General features: G+C 34.5%; 1 protein-coding gene across 6 annotated transcripts in view; it reads right to left on the reverse strand.

The window, feature by feature from the left end:
* Nucleotides 1-26,258, reverse strand: part of kek3 (leucine-rich repeat, immunoglobulin-like domain-containing kekkon 3 protein) — a 42,977-nt gene that overhangs the window by 11,984 nt on the left and 4,735 nt on the right. For 2 of the 6 annotated variants that reach the window (XM_076118587.1, XM_076118585.1), the window contains exons 1-2: nucleotides 5,464-5,796; nucleotides 3,153-3,195 (exon numbers count right to left, since the gene is read on the reverse strand). The gene's annotated coding sequence lies outside the window, so the exon portion shown is untranslated. Of the gene's footprint in view, nucleotides 1-3,152; nucleotides 3,196-5,459; nucleotides 5,797-26,258 lie in introns of those variants that run through there. The other 4 variants (XM_076118586.1, XM_076118583.1, XM_076118584.1 and 1 more) reach the window with 2 other exon arrangements.

Consider the following 26,258-nt stretch of genomic DNA (forward strand, 5'->3'; position numbering starts at 1 on the left):
AATAAGTACACAGTTAAAATACAATGACCAATCTAAGGGATATGTCGGTCGAAATGACTGGTAATAAATAGTCACCCTTAAAATTCTCACAGCGTTAAAGACGCGTTTAGCAATTTAGTATTATATGAAGTTGATAGACTAATTACTCTCCGGCACGTCTATAAGATAATCCTAGCTGTATAAAATTCTAAGAAACGAACATAAGTTTCCATCTTTCCTTTTCAAGAGTTCTTACAAGAGAAGCCGTTGTTCGGAGAAAATTCTATAACGTTCAGTATAAAGTTACATTGAAGAAAACCTATCTGTTCTTACAGTAATTAAATATACTTATATATAGGTGCGTTGAAGAAATGCCCTAGTGGCGCAGTTGTTAAAGGCGCAGCTAATAGTCTAAAAACATTAGCCATGTTTGGACAACAAATATACTTATATAGTAAATATAAAAAAAAATATGTATGCTTGCAAAATGACGCCATTACTGGCGTCATTTTGCAAGCATACATATTTTTTTTAAGGTTAAATAAAAAAAATAGTAAAATAAAAGTGAAATAAAGTAAAAGAAACAAAATATCTGACCTCGCCGTTTCTTTTTCATAAACCTTTATCCCTGTTAGCCTTTGCTTCATCGTAGTCGCTAAGAACTTTGAAAATAAAAACCATATTTATTCCTACACTGAAACAACTAGAAAGAAATATATTCTTTTTGATTCTGCGAATGAAAAATGTGATCAAAAATAGCGAAGCTCTATTCACGTTTTATGAAATGTCATAAAGAGGGAAACAGTCGATTGATCCCGGCCTTTGTCTAGGATTCCTAGATTCAAACAACGTTCCACGTACAAATATATTGGTTTCATGCGGAAACCTAACTTCCAGGTTTAGCCAGCTTTAAAGTTAAAGCTTAGCATCGGGTTGACTACGGTAGTTCATTTAGAATATCAAATATTTCGGTCGAACTGACAACTGTTACTGCATACTGTTCGTGCGAGTCTTTTTCTATTATTTTATCCAAACTCACTTGACACAAATCCGGAATCAGACATTTAGTTTTACATAAAAAATCAATACAAATAGTTTAGTCAACTAAACATGTTATAACAGATAATCAATTGATCGCACTCATGTGTATTTGTAAGTTAACAATTACACCTAAAACAATGACAAACGAAGGATGATCAAAATCTGAGACTTTGGACTGGTTATTTTTTTAATTAATTACATTCTTTATTCGAGTACCCATGACTGAATAATGTTAGTATTACTAAAAACTATGCTAGCAACATTTCATAATTTAATATGGTAAGGAAAGCGAACCTTCATATATTACCTGTATTTCACGTCATACGGTATAGGTTACACTCCACAGGCATAGACAGTACGTTTTGTTTTATAAAAGTAAAAGGACTGTAGGTTACGAAATTCAATTATTACCGAAATAATACTAGTTAATTTGGTAGGTACGTAAAATATGTCTATGAAATCGTTAGTACAATTCTCTATCTGAAACTATTTTGTTAGGATAACGGAACAGCGAATAGACTGGTTAAGTAAATATCAAACTATCAGCGCTGCTAGTTTATGTTAATTACTTCAGAATTTTATGTGTCCATTGTATTTAACTTCACCGGACTTTGAGTTACGATTAGCGAGGGACGGCGACTACACTAACTACGAACACTTTTATTGTTATTTGAAATTTACTAATTAGCTTTCAGTATAATCAAGGATGGTTAATGGTTGTTACAGTCGGATTATTTCCTACTATTATCGAGTCAGTTATTGAGAATAGAAAGTACGGGCTGATTACTACCTTAAAGCATAGTTGCGTTCACCGGTCTGTAAACGATTTGTGGGTAAAGCAGTCATTCCATAGATGTGTGACCACATAGTGGTATTTGTACGCACGCCGTGCGTCGGTGGGCATGTTTGAAGTCAGTCTCGGTTGTTATCAATTAAGATATCATACATTATACATGTCAAAGTAAAATACGATCAAATAATATATTTTCGGTAAATAGTTAAGAATATCAAATATACTCAGAAGAAAGACAGATTCAATTATAGTATCTTCGTGTAGTACATCATTAGAGTTATAGCAACCACATGACGTTACAATCACATCTACGATTGTGCATTGCACTGAATGTCGTGGATTCGGCACCCATACGGATTAATTAGCGTGCTGAGCCGGATCTGAATCCGGCTGCATACCTGAACCTAATATTGAATTGCAGTGTATATTATGAACTTATATACAAACAAACGTAACATCACGTCTGCTTATACAAGGGGGTGTAAGCAGATGTGCGTGAAACACCCACGTTTTGCCATTTATAATTGGCAGTATTTATGCAAAATGGAGCCACACGTAAATTTAAAATTTTTACTTTTTAGCGTAATGCTAATATAAAAGTGGTCTAAAACCTTATACAAAAAAGAACGACGCGATTTTCGCTTCAAAGCATAACCAATTGCAGCTGATAGTTATAGATAGTCACGTTTTTATAAAACCTTTGATATCTCAAAAGTACGTATTTGCTGTGTGGTTCTTTTTTGCATAAATACATATTTTGGTTCCATGTGATATTATAAATAGGTGGCGAGTCGTATGTCAATTATTGTTTATGAACTTACTAACGTTAGATTAAATCACGCTATGTAGTACTATATACGCTTCGAATCTGCAATTGATTGAGCAAAATAAGCTGAGGATCAACTCGGACTAGCGGCCGTACCGAATCCGTAGCCGAGCTAAATTATTTTTTGGTTTACCTTTACCTACCTTTTTACTCGCATCCCTTGTCAATAAATACACTAACCTAATAACCTTACGAAACCTCGTTGAAAGATAAGCTTAGTTAAGTTTAGTTGCATGATAGTCTTAATGTTAATAATGTCTTTAAACTGTTCTAGAACATTCAACCAGTAAGTACACAAATAGTTCAGCAAGCAAATCTAATTCCCATAAACCCACACTCAGTAAGTAGTAAAACTACCACGTAATAGACTTACAAAACTAAATCACATCTATACAATTTATGGAAAAAATATCACATTAAATGTCGATTAAGTTTGTTCGGGGCCTTAGCGTCGCGTCGTCGTCCGCCCGCAGAATGTGACGGATGATCGATTACGTTAATTTACCAACTCACCTCAAATCCTCACTATTCTTCGCCGCAGTGAAGATCGCGTTATCTGCAACCAAACGTTATTTTTTTACCAACTATAACGATCTCAATTTTCTTGCAACTTCCACTGTTCAGCACTATTATGATAGTTTCCTTAGTTCTCATATTTTTATTCTCGACAATATCGTTCACAAAATAAAATACTACTACTGTGCTACCAATAACTCTACTAAAGGAATCTTCATCTTTTTATTTTAGGTATACTGCTATCTTATAACTTCATCTATTTAACATATATCAGTAGTTTTCTTAACACCTAAATATTGTTTGTTCAGTCTCCGCCTACAAGCACACGGTAAACATAACTATTTTAATACAGCCTAGCGCTTAAGGCTAGTGGTGTAACTTAGAAATTAATTCTACCCCACGAGCGACCTTGCGGCTTAGCGTCAACTCCAAACTTCTTAATTTCTTTGTGTTGGTATTTTAAACGTTTCTCACAAATCTAATAAAACATTAAACAAATCCTCCCTTTTAATTGCCTAAATGGGAAGCTGGTCCAATCAATGAATGGTACGAAATTACATCAGTCGAAATCGACGGCTTAACAGCTAATTTGGGAAACAGAAGGGTCAGTTGTCATCTATATTGATTACCGTGCAACAGCAACCAGACGGTAATTAGTCGCATTTGTGAGGAATTGATTAATGATTGGTTACCGTTACTTAGATGAACCTTGTTCTTATAATTAAAATCTAGATAGATAGCCTTTTTGTTCGTGCCGCAGCTGAGATCGTAAATTTTGATAAGTTATTTTATGAGGTTGCGTGATGAGGCTTTCTTTTTGGAAAAATCTCGGTGAGAACGTCAGAAAAGCACAAAAACCGGATTTTAAGAGTTATTTTAATAATCTTTTTGACGTAAAAGCCGAGAGCTCTAAAGTCTTACTTAGGTAAATTAGCACAAACTCAAAACTCGTATTCCGTACCTAAACACAGGATGAATCATTGTGAAAATCTTTTTATGTAACATTTAACGAATGAGCACTAATACAAAAGGATTAAATAAATCCGTGATATTATAATGACATCACCGTTCCTTGGTTACAAAACTTGAGTTTTAATTGCCAGTAACACAGCTTTATTTGACATTCAACAGACACACATTCGCAATTACTTAATATCAAAGCATTAAACGATTAAAAAATAAATAATTATGTTTTAGGGACGTTTGAATTACCGGACACTCTCCCGTATTAAAATCTTTGATAGCAACTTGACAATGGTTTAACATCGCCATATCAGTTTGTAGTCATGTTTTCACCTTCTGTATTCGCAGTTTGAATATTCAGAAATATATATTCAATTTTTAGCGTGTTCTAGCTATCTTTGCGGACCGGCTTTGTGACACCCGGTGCGTATTCCGACGTTTAAACGGAACTCTGCCCGCTGCCCATCACATAGCTTTAGTTTGTATTTTTGTATGTCTAGCTATTTTTATATTGCATCAACGAAGGGTGATTCAGTTATTATTGCATGTGTTACAATGTTGTCTTAACTTATAACATAATTAAACACGTATGTTTCAGCATTCAAATTTTAAAACAGCAATTCATTGTTATGATTTATAAGCCGAACAGAGTACACCCACAGAGGCAGCCGGGCTTTTATTTTATTATTTCTCATCTTCCATAACACGAGTTCCGATAATACACATTCTTGAGCGATATTAAATAGATTATACGCAAAAAATAATTTTCTTGTTTCGATGGGAGGCAAGTTTTTGTGTGGGACACTAATTACTTAGTAATCGCCGGCGGCCAAACTCATCAATCTCGTCACGCAGCGCATTTATGTTTTATATCTATGTTATTTCCTTTTATTTTTATATCCGCGATTGTTCCCGATTTACGAGCAAAGCTGTTTAGGGATTTCCAGTCTTTGCTTACCCATTTCGCTAACAGTCCACGTTATTTATTTTGGACCCGGAAAGTCTTGGACTTGTATCTTGTTTTACCTCCCCGTTAAATCTCTTATTATTTTTATATTTTAATCGACAGTGATGTTCCGTTGTTTGCTAACGTTATAGCCTTAAAGGTTTAATCGTGGGCTCAGAGTAATTATATTTAAGAAAAACGAATAAATTTAATTTCTTTAAGCATAATTATGAAGTGTTTGGTTAAGTACAATCCGTCCGAGATCCTCAGGAAAGCCCACAACGAACCCAAAGACTTCTTAATTACAAAATTATTCTTAAACAAAATTCGAAACATTGTTTAAGAAATAATAAAATTAGCGTAATTTCGGCAAAGAGTTACAAGATATTACTTACGCACTTGATAGTATAGCGTCGAGCTTTAACTACTCCACTGAACTGAGCAGATGTGCATTATTTATGATCTACTTGTTATTTATGTTGGGACTCACATAAAGAGGGAGGCTTCAAGGACCAAACATATAAACGAGAAACAATTGCAATCAGTATTTTTTAAAGTTTTAAGTGTATTCTAGCAAAGCTCTCTTCCAAACAAGCTACGCAAACATCATTATATTCTTTTTACACAAAATTGTTCATCAAAACTCAAAGCGTGCGTAAAAGAACACAAAAATTAGGGACAGTTAACACGGTTGCGTGATAAGAAAATCAATTTTTGCGAACGAAACATCAGTCACGGGGAGTTCACCGACTTTTATTTTTACATCCCAATTTCGGCTTCTTCTTTTTAATAGCAACATTCGCGTGCAGAATGAGTATGGGTCATTCGGTTGTAATTGTAGTGTGCCCTTTGGGTATCACGCGATCGCGTGCGCGCCCCGCGACTGCCAGAATAACTCGACGCCTGTGCCACACTACCAGGTCAAGTTTTCATAGTCGCGCACACAGTTTTACAGACAATAAAAAGCTATTTTTCGCTGCCAGATTTTATTCCAGTTCTGTACGTATACTGGACACTAACGTTAACTTTTTGTGTAACATATGTCAGTCGTAGACTCAATTATATGTTTAATGGATTCGTATATTTACTTAGAGTGTATGTATCTTCGATTACACATACCATTTAAGTTTGAACAGAAAGACCAAATCATACACTGGTTCCTTTTCTTATAAGATTTGAACGTTGCCGAGTAAAATTGACAAAGATTGTATTTGTCAGAGCCACTTATTTCCGCAAGCGCAACCCACTTCAGATACACTCGTAATGTGACCTCGGGCCCGAACAAACGCGCCCACCTGACCCTACGCGAATTCGATTGAGTCAAACCGGGTCAAACCACGTGAAACACTTATAGAAACAATATCATTTAATGTCGATATGCAAGCTTTGTTCAATTAAAGACTTAGAAAATTTTAAAATGAAAATAAGCACTCCAATTTTACTTTCAACAAACTCCGTCCAGCTTCTTCAATCCAGAAATTATTAGATTACTTTCAGATGGTCGTTGACTTCGCGAATCACTTGTAGGCTATTCTCAACCAGCGGCCCTCGGTAGAAGCACAAAACCTTCTACTTGCGAAAAAATATTTCAAACTTTTTAATTTAAGAAAAAAACAGAAATATTGTCGCCAGAAACTTTTGCTTAAGACCTATAAGGGCCCTTGTTAAAACTTTTCTCAGAGAGGAATCGCTTAATAAGTAGCGTACCTACAATATTTTAATTTTTTGAATCGGTTTTGAAGTATTTATAAATGCAGGAGGATTTTTTTCGTAGTTCGACCGTTCGCAGCTGAAGTTTCAATGCAAAAAGTTCGAATTTGCATGAAACATGCAAGCAGAATGAAAGTAATACATTCACGCGTAGGATTTTCACTTATTTTACAACATTACTGGATTTTGCACGCAAACGCGACGTCAGGAATTCAATGTTCTTTTTTAAAAAGAAACACGAAGTGCTATGAGAATTATTGTTAAGTTATGAGGAACTCGGGTTGGAAAATGTACCTTAGAGCAAGCGTTTGATGCCTTGAAATCTCTGAGATTGCATCATGACAATAATCAAGATATTACAAAATAATGTAACATTCTTGATACTTTCAAAGGCGTTAGCTTAATCAACATTCGTTCGCAGGTACGTATTTACATATATACAGCATGGTTGCAATCAAAATGATATTAGCAGAACATAAAGTAAATAAATGTCCACAACCGCACACTATAATGATTCCCTGGGCCTTTAGTCTAAGCCGTGTAATAAACGCATATTAGACTTATCATATTATACCCGTGGGCTCCACGGTTTTTCTTTCAGAAATTCAAATCCGGAATATCACATACATACTATGCTGCGAAAAGACTTCTCCCCGACCTAACACATATTATCTTAAAATATAATATTTTGATAATGAAAAGTGTTATTGTTAAAGTCTTTCTTTAAGTTTACATTTTTCTTGTAAATTGCCTATAGATACAGGTTTCTAAAGATACATTTAATTATAGAAGTACCTTTGAAATATTTAAAAATGAGACATTACAAAAATCTACTAGCTAGTCTCTAAAGTATCGGTACTCTATTCTAGCTAGGTCTGTTACAACCTAGTATAAACACGTCCTATCGACTCTATTATCCTTTTATTCGCACGTCGTTCTGAACAGAAAAAAAACAAACAAAGAAAATAATATACACGTAAAAACCTTTTTTGTCGTCATTGTAATGCAGTCCGCGGTATATTATGAGACATTTGGATGTTTCTATTGTACATGCCGCCGCTAGCATGGGGGAAACTCCCATTTGTCAGACTATTGACTTTTAGTACGACTTACTTTCACACAATATACTTGTTTGTCTGTCAATACTTTGCATAATTCTCTCGTTTTAAAACTTACGGCTGCCTCCTCTGGCTTTTTAAGAAAAGAAAATTCGGAATCCATTATTCTGATCACACTTTTACCTACCGTAAATCGCTTTATTTATTTCGTAATTCTAAACGTAGAAAGGCTCATTCTTGCTTAACACCGTATTTCTTAAAGTCCGCACTCCTTTGATTCTTATTACGTAATTGGGATTACGGAGGAAAAAGAAAATGGTAAATAACATTTCGTTGGATATTCAATCATGTTAATTTAAGGATTGTAAATATTAACATAGTTACGTGTGCCTGTTACTTGATTACAAAACTCGTGTAGTAAGTAAAATGGGCTAACTCATCAAAAGTGTTACAAAAAGTATTTGACCGCTCAGAGTATAAATCCTGAACATTATAAAATAAATCACAGCACGTAAACTTGTGAACAAAGCTAATATAAAATAACAATAACGAAACATCACCTACGCTCAGGTAGAACATGAGATTTGTTTGTTCAATGACTTGTGACATTTTAACGTTCACGCAAAAACAATTCGCACAGGGAATCACACAAATTGTTCGTATTTGTTATTTAAACGCCGGCTAGTTTATGTAATTGTAACATAAAGTTTGAACAAATGGACTGACCCTTGTCAGGGCGACGTAATCCGGCGACAACATTAGCGTCTTATGACAACGCGAGTAATTTATATCAAATATCATCCGTACATTCATAGCGTGCATGAAACTTCATCGCAGGGTTAATTCCTCATGTCCCCTGGCTAACCACGGCTTTGGGTCGAGGCCGCTGGATAAATTCATCATCTGCTTATTTTTATATCGATGGAACATGACACTGTAGGCAGACATTTTGTAATGATGTATAAAGCAATCTGTTTGGTAAATTGCGGTTTAGATTTGATTCCACGGAAACCAATGACCGCGAACGATGTCTATTTTAAGAGCAGAACTCTGATCAGTGCTTAAATGTCAGAAGGTTCAAAGTGAAACTTTGAAACGAGTATAAGTCAAAGAAAACAGGCCCGTTATACAAACAAATAAGGATTTTTTTACTTTTACAGTCTCATACGATATGATATATTTTACAATATTATTTGAGGCGAGTACGATATGGCGAAAGCAAGTATACCTTCAATTGTTTATACAAAACATGCCACGTTAAGGGAAAGGTCTCGAAAAAGTAATTGTAAAATCATTTGCAATATAATCTCTTAAAATGAAAAAACGAGAAGCCATTAGGAATATTTTCAATAAGTATCTACATTTTTATAAAAGCTGACGGGGAAGGTACACAGAATGATATCAAAACGAGCGAGTCTATAGAATGGGAGTAGCTAAGTTTTAAAGCGTTCTCAGTTTCGCCCTCAAGATTGAAATAGATACTTATAAGCCGAGCTCTTTGGTAAACGGAACAGCGTTAATTTTACAGTATCAAGTGAAACGTTTTACCATAAAATATTGTTAAAATTTTCTTGATTTCATCACGGACGTGTAAAAGCGTTCATTTAATTTTAGCTCAAATGTTCGCACTCCAAAATTAAATTTTACGAAATAAATTAATCGCTCATTGCAAATATAATAGATTACTAATAGGGGTGAAGATAATATGATATTACATTTCAAATGAAACAAAACAGCCGTAGTGTTTGCACGCAACGAACTTCTATTTCGTAACTTTTAGATTGTCTAATAATTTGAATGTGGGGTAATAAAAAACTACGACGATAATAACGTATTATTTTGCAAATATCGCTGCAATCTATTACTACCTAATAACACTTTGACTTAATTACAGTAAAAATATTTTATCGCGGATCGTTTTTATTAATGTACTTATCTACTTACTACGTAAAATAAAATGGCATTACGACTGGTCTTACGAATCATTAAATCGTTTTATACTTTTAATTTTATTATTACGGAAGCTTTTTGAGCCATTTACAATGTTCGCGGTCACTGTATGTCTGGCCATATGAGACAGTTGAACATTCTCGCGACCGCCACGGCCATAAACGATACGAAATGGATAGAAAATAATATTCCCAACGATAAATGTTGAATAAATTCGCTTGCTCTGTTTTTATTGTTACTGTGTTGTCACGCTTCCGAAACAAATTGAATATTTGGTTTGGTTAGAACACTTTAGTTGGAATAGATTTTACAAAAACGAATAAATCCCTTTTTTGTTTTTGTCCGCCTTGTCATTGTATTTTCCCGATACATTTCTATTTACGTTGAAATCTCTACGCAAAGTTGAAACTATATTTAAGATAAATAGTTATGATACGTTCGGAATAGTTTTGGTAATAAAACCACTTTTACGTCTCAATGTTGATGGTCGCGGGGGGACTATGAACGCTGAAAGGGTACCAAACGTCGGGAAATGTAAAAAATAAAAACCGCGATAACATCTTTGAAAACATTCATGTAAATAACGTTAGCGGAAAAACTATTACGATAGGGATTTTGCTAGTATACAGTCAGAAGTAAAATAACAACATATATTTATTAAGACAGTAAAATCATATTTCTTTAAGGTTGCTCACAAATAAATGAACTTTTTATTTGATAACATGCATCTCAAATGCATACATTTACAGCCGTCACATTTTCTGTCACTCGTCTACAAAAATAGTAAAATATTATATACGCACCACCTACAACTTCGTCAGGTAAGTAATAAAAAAGATCTAAATAAATGATAAAAATAATATATAAAGATGGCAATAGCGCAAATGGAGGACAGGTACGTACTTCTGGGGAGACCTTATTGCCTCAAGTGACCCTTACACTCAGAGTAAAATAGTTTATGTACTTCTTTACCATCTGAGAAGATTATTCGAGCAATTCATAGAAGATATGTATATTTTATGAGCTTTTATTAATAACTCGATTATATCGCAAATAAAATTAATCAGAAAAATCAAACTAGTGGTGGGATTTGTCGGTTAGATACAAAAATGCTTTTAAAAAACACACGTCGAAATCGCGCGAATTATTGCAAATCAATAGAACCGTCCATTTGGTTTTAAATTAAGTGGAACCGTTGCATAACAGATTTATAATTGGAACGTGAATGAACTAATTGAAAGAGATTGCGTGAATTACTGGAAATTTACTTTCAGAATGAACATTCATATAAATTGCCACTCTAGTTGTCACGACTCTTGAGTTTATTATTAGTTTTCTACTTTTAATATTAGGATTATTGAAACAGTTGGATTCTGTTCACAGAACAATTGAAAATTTATTTTAACAAAATACTTTTGCAACTTAATATTTTCTTTACTAACTTAAAGATTAAATGAAATCTTTCGAAAAATCGAACACACTGGGGTATATAAAACTTAAATGTACCGAAGTGATTGTAACTGACCGACAAAGGACATTGGAATAACATATTCTACGTGGATGGATGACCGCGTCAAGGTCGTCACTGTATTAATTCCCTACGGAGGTCAACAGACTACTGAACTGAAAAGATAATTTCTTTTCAAAGGTTGGATTTACTAATAGGAAGTAACATCATTAAGTACACGCCTTAATTGCACAAATGAAGATCATCAAAGCAAAACATTGTTAAATAGGTACAGCAGCCGTTACGAAACGTTGAGAAAAGGCAAAAGAAAACTGAATTGGCACTTCGTGACTTAAACAAAAGCATGGGTAACAATTCGCGGTTATTAAAGGACCCAGGCATAATCACCCCTTGCTGAATAAAATTACCGTTTTGACAATCCTTATTACCATACTTAATAACATTTCAAACGATCTCACGATGAAAAGAATACGAAAAAGTCTATATAAATAATTCAATGGGGTTTTAATGTTTGTATAAGCTTATTATTTCATGGCGTTTTAAAGGACGCATCTTCACGAGAACTTGGCTGAGGGAATTTTATAAATGAATTCTGCAGTTTATTTGATGAGCGCCGTTTTACAGTAATACCAGTTTTTGAGAGTGAATGTCCACCATTAACATTCAATTAAAATTTCACACAAATTAATGAACTCTTGTCCGAAGAAGTATTGCTGGCCATTATTTATCCCACCTTTAGCCAATTTGATCCGCATTTTTCGCTGGTATGTATTGTGTGTATAGGAAGTTTTATAGAGTATTCAAATATTTAAAAATCCTTTTATAAAGCCTGAGTTTCTTAACATAACGTTATTTCTATCCACATTTTTTTTTTGGAAAACTGGTTTATATGTAATATGTATTAAGGTAGTTGCGTTTAGCATGTTTGAACGTTTTATCCGTCGTTGTTATAGGATTATTATTACACGCAAGTCGACCGAGGACCTTGAAATTATAAAGGATTAATTAAATGAAACTTACAAAAAACGATACTTACATGTATGTTTTTTTATTTACGTATTTATAAGGCACAATTAAGACCTCAATGTATTTAAACACAATCACAATTTGCTACATAAACGTTAAACAATAACCGCGTCTGTATGTTTGTTCCTGATAGATTTAAAATATACTGAACGATTTTGCTAATAGATAGTGATTTTTGAAGTAGATTATATCGTATAATTTGTGACGGTTCTATATAAAACAACTTATAAAGTAGAACAGAGCTGGAGTGTGCAGGTTAAAATGACTGTTATGTTCAAGAAAAAATCCTTGTCGTGTCTCAAGGTCATATTTCCGGTTCAATAGAAATCGTGGAGCATAAAACACTAGTAAATACAGCGCGGAATACCGACTAAACGTGGCTGACATACTACCGAGTTCCGAGCAGTTTACCTTAACACAAAACATATTCCTTTTTCCAATAACTTGGATACATGCGAGAAAGGAACCAAAACCTTTTGTGTTATATGTTTGCATATTTAACCATGCGTGCATCTTTAAACCGCGGGTACCCGAAATAGAATTATAAGAAACTGTTTGTTTTTGTTACAACATTATTTATCTGCCGCTTTTACGTTGGGGACAGGTATTAATTCGCGTTTGGTTGACGCACAGTATAAGCAAACTAATTGGATAGTGGATTTTAATGTATAAGATCCAGTACTTAAATATCTTTATACCAGCTGACCCGGTTGTTTTCACTCGCATGTAATTTTGAAAGTAAAAAAAACCTTCAGGGTTTGAAAGAGGAGCCGTTACTTGGTTGTATGTTTCCAACTATCTTCATGCTAAGTTTTGTCAAATGCGGTTCAGTGGTTTTAGTGTAACAAACTGACTTTCACATTTGTAACTTCAGTACGAATTCTCATCTCAGCTTATATCTAGCGTACCAGTTTATCACAACCATACCGAAATATCTGACAGAAGTTAAACCATGGAGCATATCAGAATGATGGCCTGAGAAATGTGTGATGGATAGATGTCAGATGGAATAACAGTAGGCAAATTGAAACCGTCGAACAGGTCAACAGCTCTATTCTGTTAATCCTCTGTGAACTGGGTTTCTGCGAAAAGGAACCTGGATCACGGATTTCACATCGAATGACTATCGACAATCTGCAGTACAAACAATCAAACAAACAAAAACAGGGCCGAAATGTCAAACGCTGTACAAATCCGACACAGGCTACATTGAAATGTTTATTTCGTAATCACTCTACTGTAAAACGATGACGTATTATATTGATCGAATTGTAATATAATTACAAAAGTTTGTAGAACAAACCACATCGTTCTATATCTCGGGTACAGAATCAAGATACAATTATATTAAAGATTCAAAAGCGCATATCCAAAAAGTCAGTAAGCAAACACAATAAGAGTAAAAGTATACCGCAGCGGCTGCTCCCCGCAACTAACAAACTACAAAGAGATTTGCTGAAACCCCAAAAGGTTGCTTGTTACTTAATCCAATTTCCACGCAATCTTTTGCTGAAATTCCTTTTAAATTGGTGCCATGCGCTTCGTATTATACACTTTGTACAATTTAGTAACTAGATCATAGAAACCGCTTTGATATTGTAACTTTTTCACAATCACTTTTTCATAATTTTTACGAGAAAACCTGCCGCTACGTTTTATTTTTCTTTTAACTGGGATAAGTTTAGGCAGCAGTTAAATTGATGACGTGCTTTAAAAAGGTCACTTCGGTCGTCGATGATACTTTTAAAAAGTTTTAAATAAAAGATGATGGATGAAGGGTTCGTAGCAGAGGTGCTACGGCGTAGCTATTTCTTTGCTACGTTCACCTTTGTTACTTGTCTTGTACTCCTGTCACCTATCTTTTTGCCGTTATTTCATCCTTACATGTAAAAGCTATTCACGCTATACATCAGTAACAAAGAATTATAAAAATATATGTTTCGCGTGAATGTGAAATCTGCATCAAAAGTTCACCGCAAATTCAATTTCAATCAACTTGCCAATAAAACCTACAGCTCGAGTACGAACATTGATATATTTTATTTAGTTTCGCGTATTGTGCAATCAATTTGACATTTAACTTACAACAAAATATTTGTTGGCTTAAATTTTGTACCGATCATTATTATTCTGTAGGTAAGTGTTAGAAACGCGATCCTCTTGAGTAACTTGACATGATTAATTCATTCCCGGCCTCCTTCATAATTTTATCACGAATAGTAGGTACCCAATTTAATATAAAATAAATAAGAGCTTATAAAGCAAACGCTTTCACACCTCTCGGTATTAATTCAATGAGTATTCGGAGAAAAACGGTCTTACAAAAGTGACTTTTTAAGAATTTAGTAGAATCATAGAAACGAAGGGAGGTGCGAGAAAACATCAAAAATATTCAAATTTCCAAAGGATTTCTCTCGCAACAATGAGACAGAGTGTCAAGTATTTTACATAACAATCTTTTAAAAAAATATGAACCTACTTTAACGAGAAAATTGTTTCAAATTCTTAATCCGGATTCTTTGTGAATATTTGATCAGAACTATGTCTTAAAAACAAATACATTGCATAATTTAATAAGTCTTCGCCTTTGTAAAGTAAGGTAAAGACGGAAACAATAAATATTAAATCTGAAAGGATTCAAAGAGACTGTTGTATTTATTTATTGAGTGCGAATAACTTAACGGCACAGTCAACACACTAATCTACATATGTCAATTTTTGTTTCATTTTACGTGTGGTGCTTAGAATGGTACACATTACTATATCAAATGTATACTCTAACAATCAGAAATAACAAGTTGTCTAATTGGACAAACAAGCGGATACCCCAACAATCCGATAGCCGATAGCCAATATATAGGTATTCGTTTTACAACAAAAATATTGAAAACGCTAGATTACAATTCTACACACGCAGAAGTGAGGACGTGATTCGTTTTCCAATATTTGAAACAATGCCAGCCCTTGACAAGAAAGCACAAATCAAACTATGGCATATCCGTTGAACTATTTTAACTGTCGTAAATATAAATTTATCGTACCGCCGTTTTGCTTTGCTTTTATTGTTAGCTCCGAGTATTGTTGTTGAACTTTAATTGTTGGAGACCACGAACTACATCTTTTATGACCGCTCTGGGAAAAATCTTTGGAGTAGTAAATCACTATGTATGTACCAAAGTATTGTAAGTCTGTAGTTACTTTAATCTTGTCGACATAACATTCGCATTGAGATTTGTGAAACAAAATCCCAAAGTAATCGACGTCTATCTTCTTTTAATGATCAATCGACAATTCCGGGCTCTGTACTAAAATAATGTAACTAATTAGTACTATCCATCTGTTCTTACCTAAAAGAGTCAGTGTCGTGAACGCCTTTTTATCATTTTAGTATAACAATTCTTTTCGAAAAGAATTTCTGTTTCGTGCAAAGATAAAACATTTAAGTCTTTAAACTGGTTAGATGTTGTATAAAGCTTCTTGTTATCCTCTATATTCTCGTACGACAACATTTTACCGATACTGTACACTTTCAAAGAAAGCTGTGGGCTACAGTAAATACGGAACAAATTCAGGCAGTGGTTTTTTTACTCTTTTGCACTCAAGAATATTATGAATTAAGACTAAAAATTTTTACGTCTTTCGTTTTGTAGTTTCTAACTAAAGTTTTGTTTACGTTTGAAATTAAAAATCAGAAGAGTAAGAATGCAAGATATTTTTAAGAGTAGCTGCAAAAAAATACATAAAGCATAGCTATAATCCGTATGGGTGTTTCGCCGTTTTATATTCAGGTCAACGAAATTCTGCGCTAACAGATATTTTAAAACTACAAAAGTGCTCGGTTGAAAGCAGACAACTACCAAATACCGGGGATTTGAATCAGTGATCCGATATGATGTTTCCTTTTTACAAAATATTGCTGTCAATTTTTAAACGGAAATACGAGTTGTAATAACATTATTACAATTCAACTTACTGGCAGGTTCCTGTGAAACCAGTCCAACTTTTGTTTAAATATACGTAAAATTAATTTTGTTAACGATAATACGCTTATTGTTTCAGAAAATATATTTATAAAAACCTAAACACGCCAAATCATGTTATCCAGGTAATTCTATAAGCCAAGCTTTTAATTTATGTTTTACCACAACTCCATCTATTACTAAAGATAAGAAAATAAGCGTTAAACAGAATAAATAAACGAAGCTAATCGCAGCAAAAATCATGAAATTATTTTTGCATAAACCTCACTTATGTATTGCTCATGTGAATTCGAAATTAGTGTAGCGGCGTGCGTGACCAGTGACCAATGAATACTTAGATTCTGTCGCCTTGGTCACGCACGACCGTCACAGCAACTCACAACCTAATTTCTACAGGAATTACTACAACGGCCGCCTTTACGTGGAATTTGCTTGACACGTTAACTCGTGTTATGGTTCATATCTTTATTAAATGTATGTGTTGAATTCTTTTACTGTGTTTGTGTAGAATTTTTGTTAATGTTTCATTTGATGATAGCGCCGTCTCGTTTACATGGGACTAAAATTATGGTTGGTAGAATGGGATTATTCCATACACGTCTGCCTACACCTTTATGTGTAACTGGCGTGATATTATAGGTATAGATTTGTATGTTTTCTTTGACTATAAATGGTGAGTTAAGCTAGATACTCACTTCAAATTAGTGTGTAGGTTTTAGGTTTTACTTGTTCTTCAATTACCCAAGTTTTTGGAACTGCAACACTGATTTTCCTTTGTTTCTTCACATAGATTGACAATTAGCTCAATATTTTCTCTATCTATCTATCTATATATAAGTATCTCTAGTCATTTATACCATGTAAACACATATCTAAATCATAGAAACTCTATGTTTATAGTATATTTGTATCTACAAATATACGATTTTGACCGAATTACAGATTTATATGTATGGACATTTTGAAAGCTAACCCAATATTTGCGAGCTAACTTACTGTTCACAGGTGGGTGTATTGTTTACTCGAGTTGGAGACATAAACAGTAGTATTTATTGTCTACGGGTTCATACAGTTTACTTCCCTTTACCGGACACGTTAAACTGTAGCACGAAATCTACGATATGTAACAATAAACGATTTAATATTGCATTAATACTAGCTTATGATTCTTACAGAAGAGAATTGTTTCTAAGTGAAATGTCATTTTATTAGCATCACGTACCAAACAACCATATCATCAATCTATACGAAGATATGAATTTGAAATTATACCTATACTTATCTCAAGAACTTCTCTCTAATCAAATCTCGGTAAAATTTAAAAAGGAGTACATATATGGGAATGGTTTTTTGTTAGGTAGTGTACCTTTCAAAAAAAACATTTGAATCGTTCACCAAATAAAAAATTACGACAAACGGCTCTTTTTTGAAGTTAGTAAAAGACTATCGCTAAATGTTATCTGAATCTGTGTACCAGTTGAGTCTTGAAAACGTAACCTACAGACAAAGAGAGTTTGTATTGGATTTTTATTTCTAGCTTCTGCTTCACCCGCGTGGTTTTTTTTATACAAAAAAGTCACCTATATATCCCGGGATATAGTTTATGATTCTGTCAAAATTCAGGTACCGTAACGTGTCGCCGTGAAATTTTTTTTAATACTACTGTGATAGGTCAGTGGTGAGAACTTTTATTTCCCACACCACTGACTGAAAGATGGAACCCAAGTAATTTGCCTTCAACCAACACTAATGATTTTCCGAATATGGGAAAGATGGCTGAATTTATTTTTTACCGTACAAGCTGTGGACATTATGCTTTTCTTCTTACCTTATTTTTATTAAAAGGATACCGAAATCAAGCATAGTTCCTGCATTTCCTCAATAATAAAATTTATAAGAAATAGGTACATCTGATACGTTTTACAGTCCATATCTGCTATAGATTTCCACATCGGAGCGTTCGCGGTGTAAATAAATAACATTAAGTTTTATGGTTCCACCACATGCTTGCATACATATAGGAGAATTTTCAAACCGTTCCGGTCACGCGAGTAACGTCTGCCTGGATAAAAATATATGAATTTCTTGACATATTTTAAAAATAAGAAACTTCTCAGTCTTTTTAGTGTAAAATAGAAGCCTTTTATAAGCTCTACGTCAACTACTACTTACTTGAGAGTACTTGAGGTATATTTCAAATCCGAAAAAGGTTTTCTAAGTCTTTAAATATTGAAAAATACTTTAGCATCTTTAGATTTTATCCGTCGTGTTGGGAGTTCACTCGAGGTGAAGAAGGTAAATCTGGCAGCCCTGAGAAACGTACACAGCTGTAAGTAGAACAGCACGAGCGACGTAAGTGGCCCAGTTAGAGCTTTTGTCCTATCTAAACAGTTGTTTCTGTCATAGTAAAGCCCACTGAGAACGCTTGTTTCATATTATGTTCAAGACACAGCTGAACGTTGTGAATGATTCTTTAACATTTGGACACGGTTGAATATTATAATCCAAGCTGAGATTTGGAACGTGAATCTAACACGGGTTGTCTGTTTTATACAACTTTAATGCCTAAATTGGTGAAATAATTTAAATGAATTAGACACGATGATAAATTATATACTATATAGCCAATTATTGTGTAAATATGTCCATTGTACGGATAACCGCTGAATGGACATTATTTTTCCAATAATCTTTGTAAGCAATACCTAGTTTGGAGTAACGAGATAATTGATAATTCTCCAAACACAAACGTTAGCGGGTAAATGTATAGTAAACTGTAACATCGTCATATTAACGACGCCACCACCACCTAATTGCTTTGCCTAGTGTGTTAACTCTAACCCAATAATAGAACTAACTAGATCGCTTCATCCTCTTGAGTGCTGAGAGGGAGGAGAACCTTGAATTGTAATCAACTTACTGCAATCACCAATACATCTGTCATGCGTTACGACGATCCTAATGGCTTTGTTCACACAATAGCCTTTGTTGTGATGCTTTAGCGGATGACATATTTAGGCTTTGATGTATAGCCACAGCTAAACGGCTGAGAACATGATACATTGAGGGATAATCGCCAAAATACTGGACAAACAGCGAAACACGATAGCCGAGGTTTTTTATTGTATACTTTAATTGCAAAAACCAATTGCCAGAAACTCGTCGTTATTTATTATGTTGTGTACAACATTTAGTATTGAACTACGTGTCTATTTCAGATCCACGTATCATATCGGGGTCATAGTTGCTTGTTTAAATATACAACTGGACGTTGCGCCTTACGTTAGCTTTATTGCCGAATACCGTGGGAAATCCACCAGCTTTTAGCAGTCCTAAACAATAGGTGTTGGCTGTCATACCGATCTGAATTACAACGCAACATCGATACACCGAGTGACAAGCATTCACTACGATGAGTGACATTCGATTAAGTACCGCTGTTTGCACAACAAAAGATACAATAGCGGCGACACATTTAAAAAATATTCAAAGCTTTACATAAATTTAAAACTATTTCCTCGCTGAGTGAACGAGAGTTAAAACTGTTTCAATTAATATTTGATCGTTTCACTCAGTTAACAAACCAATTAGACGGAAGTTTTAGTTTACGTAACGATCCGTTAATATAATTTTCTCATTTTTATCAGAGCTCAACAACAAAGTTAGTGTTATCGTTATTGTTATTAGTTCTCGAAGTATAAAGTGGTCGAATGATGGCCGCCGTCATTTGTAGCGCCAGATGGGGACGATGTAGATAAAAACTTGATAACTACAATATGCCACGAATAGACGTTTTATAAACAAAATTCTCACGCAAATCAGCACTATCTTATATTGTATATCCGTTATAGGTTGAAAGATGACAATCATTTACCCAAATTTATCAGACGTTTTCTAAAATTGTTATTACAGTAACGGGCATGAATATCGCATATTACAATTAGGTTACTGTTTATATTATCGTCACTCAAATGTAAATTGCTTTCACATTTATACTTCAATGCTTAAACCAGACGTTGGTCCAAAAATCCAATAGCAATTTTTCCTAGTAATATCGAATAGTGGTTTTATCTAAATTCGCCATGATTTTTGGTAGTAAAAAATAGATATTTATTTGTACGACGCGTCGGTCGCATCCATAGGCTTTATACTTCGCAAAAATGTATTTTTAAACTAGTTCTACAAAAAACTTTATTGATAGTGGCTACCAATCCCGCTCGCAAACGTTCCCGAGGTTCAGTTGCCGGGTTAGACAAAGGTGTAATTGGGTTTTCCGTTAGAAAAAATCCAGTGGAAACCGGAACTCAGCTCTGTAAATGGAGGTAGACTCTTTCTGTGTCACATTCAGAACAGCGAATACGGTAATTGGGGCTCTGTCGCGTGTGCATATAGTTTAGTGATGAACACTTCCGTGCCTCGTCGCTTATAACTCGACTACCGTACTTCCGGTTATTGATATCGTTATTAATAAAAATGATATTTGTATTTGCAAAATTGGCTTTGAGGCTATAGAGATTATTTAGAAAACTTCAATACAATGTTTTTTTAATACGTCACGTTTTGTTAGATTGAACATCGAATAGCATTGTTTCGTATGTCATGTGAAAATGTTTGATATGCGTTTAATACACGAGGCAATATCAGACAGAATTTGGTTTATTCAAATAAAAGATGGTTAATAGATAAATTCATATTACACAATGTAAGCTTACTTGAAAACAGTATCTTAAGCTCTCTCTAGTTAAAATATATTCATACTTCAAGCTAGACCTAATTTCATATGACACAGCTTTCACCTTTTAAGTTGTGAGCTAAATTGAAGCGAACCTACCGCTTTGAGCTAAAAGACTTTGATGACGTATAGTGATACATTGAATTACTCTGCCTTTCATATAGAAACACAGATTACAGAATACAAATAAGAAATATGTTTGCCATACAATTAACAACTTACGAATCAAATAATAAAAAGAGCTTTGAAAATCCATTTTTAACTATACAATATACTTAAAAATGGTATGGTTACTTATTCGGTATTATCTCTTGCCGTGGATTCCGTTCGCGTGGACCTAAGTTAAATAGCTTATTACCCGTATAGTTTCCGTAGAATTTCCGATAAAAAAATATTATAAGTAATTTATCGGGTCTTAAACTACATTTGTAAATATCTAAATCGGTGCAGTGGCTTATCCATAAAGAAGAGGCAGATAGAGCTACTTTCGCATGTTATAATATTAGTAGGGATACTTTATTTGCTAGACTGCAATATATTTTTAAAGAAACTCAACTGTAGTAAGTGCATTTCATTGAAAACGGCCTTTAAAATCAGTTGCCGGTTCATATCATAAGTAGAATTGTAATCTTGACACTTTTTATATGGATTCCGTGCCCGCTTTAGTTATCCGTCTTGATGTCAGCCAGTATCATTTATTATTTTACCACTAATACAAACTATCATAAAACACTACCATTTACTAACTAATAATAATAAGTATTTACGACGAAGGTTCTATTCACATAACAGTATTTTTAAATAACGTATATCCCTTTAATAATAGTCATTAAATGGACATTGTTTAACCAAAAACCAAAAATATTCTACACGTGCCTTCTGTACTTGATCATAAATAAAACACTAAGTGCTATCGTACCGATCTTGTATAATAACAAAATAAACATTTTATTCTGTTATCTTTCATTTTACCGCAGACAAATATGTTGCAACGATATAACCGAGTCGATGTCATACAAAATGTAAACGGTCAACCGCATTAATAATTTTGTTTTGTTATGAGCTAACAATTCTTACTTCTCCCAGATGGATGTTACGTGACTTTACCGTACTAGGTTTTAGGATGACTGCTGTAAGACGGATGGGATGAAATTGAAAAAATATAGCCTGTCTATCCCCACGATAATACCAGCCCACACGCCCCACTAAACGACGCCGGGCAGGTGATAACTATCCGTATTTTACATTATTAATTTCGTTCAAAGCAACCCTAAAACGTCGCAAACAATGACATTTCAAAGTTACCAAGTCTATAAATAAGTCCCTCGTCAGAATTGTATTTCAAGTCCAATTAAGACACTAATTACAATTTAAAAACGAAAGTTTATAAAATCTAACTAGGCAAATATTAAACAAATTACAAGTAACTAGAAAAAGCGAACGAGACATTTATAATTCCGGCAACTACAGAGAGATGGGGAGCGATCCCTCTCAGTATACTTGAAACGGTAATTTTCTTAAGATCCATTAATTTTCGAGATGATGACAATATTAAAATTGAGGAAAGTATCTGTAATTAGATTACAGAAGACGGTCGTCAGTGGAGTGACTACTTAATTAAGGAGAGAAATCAATTAGCTGTAGTCGATGTTGTTGACGACTGAAACTAGGTAATTGTAGCGCGCTACATTGTCACGTATCAAATGCTCACTACATTTCAGAATAGTTTTCGACCACGCGGAGTTTCGCTTCCCAACTAGAGGAAACAGAGGCAGCTAAATTACTAAACAGAAATAATCTAATAATTAAAGTTTAATCAAATTATAAAGTAAGGAAACTATCTCAGTTAGATATTAATTAATTAATTGTAGCGTCTGCTCTTTGTGACATGGTAGGAGTTGCACGAGTCCCGTATTGTTAATGTGCCGGATCTCGCGGGAACGTCGTTTCACTTTGCAGGATTGCAATCCCTGTGACTAAAAAGTCTTTTATTTTACATTTTAGTGCTTAAAACAGAAGGTAAGTAAACTGTTGTAAGGGCGTGGGCAGACAAAACCAGAACACCGCTGTCACTACAAGCGTAATCGTGTACACTAGTCACAATTACACCTATGTTACAACGCGCTCCAACACTATAGGAGTCGTAACTTTCGCAATATCACATGAGAGTTAGACACGTACACCATATGCGTCATACGGAAACATTTCTGAAGTGAATTAGACGGTTTAATAAAAATAAAAAGGTCTTTTATAAACCCAATATAATTAGTAGCGTACTTTGACAATTAATATATTGAAATAAGTACCTACTTTTTTACTTATTAATCTATACTAATATTATAAAGCTGAAAAGTTTGTTTGTTTGTTTGTTTGTTTGTTTGTTTGTTTGTTTGTTTGTTTGTTTGAACGCGCTAATCTCAGGAACTACGGGTCCGATTAGAGAAAATCTTTCAGTGTTAGATAGCCCATTTATCGAGGAAGGTTATAGGCTATATATCATCACGCTACGACCAATAGGAGCAGAGCAGCAGTAAAAAATGTTACAAAAACGGGGTAAATTTTGACCCATTCTCTCTTATGTGACGCAAGCGAAGTTGCGCGGGTCAGCTAGTATATTATATGAAGAAATGATAAAAATATTACCATCAACTGCCACCAAACTTGGACGATACTAAAAACACACTAAAATCGTTATTCTTAATTAAAAACCTTCGTCATTTTCCTCCTATGTAATCCCTACTTTGAGTACATAACTTGAGCCGTACAAACCGCACTTGGGTGCTTAAGGAATTGAAGAATGAAATAATCTCATCCCACATTTTACTCATAGTAAGTTTATGACATTCAAACTTTCGAGTAATTTCCTTAGATTAGACCTCAGAGCCAAGAGTTTTAGAATAAATTACTATACCAGGCTAATTATGCAGCTACGACGTAGACAACTGGCAGTCAAAGTAGGTTCTTAGTATTAAATATTTCCTTATGTAAGTATACTTAGTGATTATTTTTACTTTAGTATATGCCAATGCGTTTCTGTTGGCAACGTTTGGCATCAAACTCATTAAACGGCAATAGGCTCGCCCCCTATTTCATTGGACGCATTCGTCTTCTCAAGGTAACAATGACAGTAAATATAATATTACAGAATAAACTAACATATTATTCACTACCGTGAAGAAGTGCGAGCATCAGAGACTTAGGTAGTTCTTTACTTTTATTCACCCGGCCTTGGGCTTAGCCTAACGTCATATAAAAGCAAAAAGGGCCACGATTGTAATCAGTCATCTATTCAAAGTTGGAAAGGCCATCTATTCATATCGAGTGGGGCAAGCTTAGCATGTGATTGAACGATATAGAACAATTACGATACAGCTCTAAGATAACAGCTGTTTGAGTGTTCCAGTTTAGACCGAAAGTCGAACATTGTACAGACCGAAATCGTCGCTGAAACGACATTGTTGGCACGTGAACGAATACTATCCGATCTGTAGTAGCTGAAACTAAAGTACTATGTTGATGTAGCATTGTCTACGTTGCAGCTATTCTCAACACAGATATTGTCTTGAACAAAAATAGCAGCTTCACGTAAACTACTTCTCAATATTCGTTGTTATTTTCGTCACAATCGTAGTCATATCAGGGTTTTATACTGTGTATAATAGTTATCCTCATTAACAAATACACCTCGCACGAGAAGCCATTTATGGCTGTATGTGCGTTCGTTTATACCGTTCAGTGAAACATGTTCCAAACTCTCCAAATGATTTTGGACGATTTGCCAATAAAAAAGTCATGTTGTTCAAAACGTCGGCAGGTGAATACGATTGTTTTCACGAGTATCTCCCAACATGCGACATAAACATTTTGTACTAAACCAATACGTACCATTGACATAAATAACATGACAACAGTACAACTGAATGTTCGTAAAATATTTAACAGGACAGTATTTGAATTGTTTTTTCCACAATAGTGCAACGCGGTAGGTACATAAATGTATGTGCTAACATGTCATGCGTGTCGAGTCGAGTACAGGGCGGCGGCGGTAATCCCCTTAGTGGCTAACGAACTGGCCAAGTGCCGGCAGATAACTAGCTATTCCACTTTAGGCTATTTTCAAACTAGTTACTCGGAATACCTCGATTCACAACTATTTCGTGTTCGCTTCAAAAGTATTTCATATAATTTTAAAACGGATTTATTTTTACTTCTCGCGTTTATTGAATTTCCTTCTAAACTTAGACGGTGGTTCACAATTTCTAATGCAGTATTAAAACGTAAGTTGCTTCATGGGGCGTCGTTAAGTGGCAACAGCACTGATCGATCGACAAGGTTAAGCAACCGTCACGGACTTTTATAGCAAATTGAGAGGGGACTTCTCCGTTCGGTAAAGAGCAGGTTCCGTACACTACTCGTGACTGTCGTAAAACTGCACTTTGACTACACGTGTGGTGCACAGCCGAAGTGGTCACCTGGCCACAGTATATGGTACGACCGACACGACCGTATGCCGTTGGATCCTCAGTCGAAATAGCACTTTGTGTAATCCACGAAGAATTGTTTGTCTGTCTTTGATATGTGTGCAAAGTGCTCAGCAAAACAACGGTTATTTATTCTTACCACGGGCCTTGCGTGTAAAACAAAGTGATAGCTACAAGAGGTATCCTTTTGATAGTATTTAAATATATGAATAACTAGCTGACCCGATGAACTTCGTATCGCCTAACAATAGATTGTTTTTTTCTTTATTTAAGTTCTTGTTGCATTTTCTAAATTTTACTTTCTTCTTCTTCTTTCTTCAAGGAATAGTACAAAAACAGAATTTGCGAAATCGGTTCAGCTGCTCTCGAGATTTACGCTTAGCAATACACTTAGCAATTCATTTTTCTCTCAGATCTCTGTCTATCGAAGAAGATCTGATTGTATACATGTATGTATAGCTCCTAAATATAAAAGGCTGCATTTTAAACTCTATAAATTAATGAAGTTTATCACGTGAATAGTTTCTGTGCAGCAAAGTCCGGACTCATATTGTTCTCGTTCGATTGACCCACTTGCCGATGGCCAATTTTGGTGAAATCAAATGTAAACGGTAACAAATTAGATAACTCGATTTTGCCTGAAGCTATACACCGATTCTATAATAATGTATTCTATTTTATAAATAGATAGAGAGATTATACAACTTTTGTATATGAAGTTAATAAATCAATAAATATAAACAAATATGTTGCAGTTGCAGTTACCATAACCAATGCAAGGAACTTCTT

The sequence above is a fragment of the Anticarsia gemmatalis genome, chromosome 9 (assembly GCF_050436995.1).
Source record: "Anticarsia gemmatalis isolate Benzon Research Colony breed Stoneville strain chromosome 9, ilAntGemm2 primary, whole genome shotgun sequence".
Classification (NCBI taxonomy): Eukaryota; Metazoa; Arthropoda; class Insecta; order Lepidoptera; family Erebidae; genus Anticarsia; species Anticarsia gemmatalis.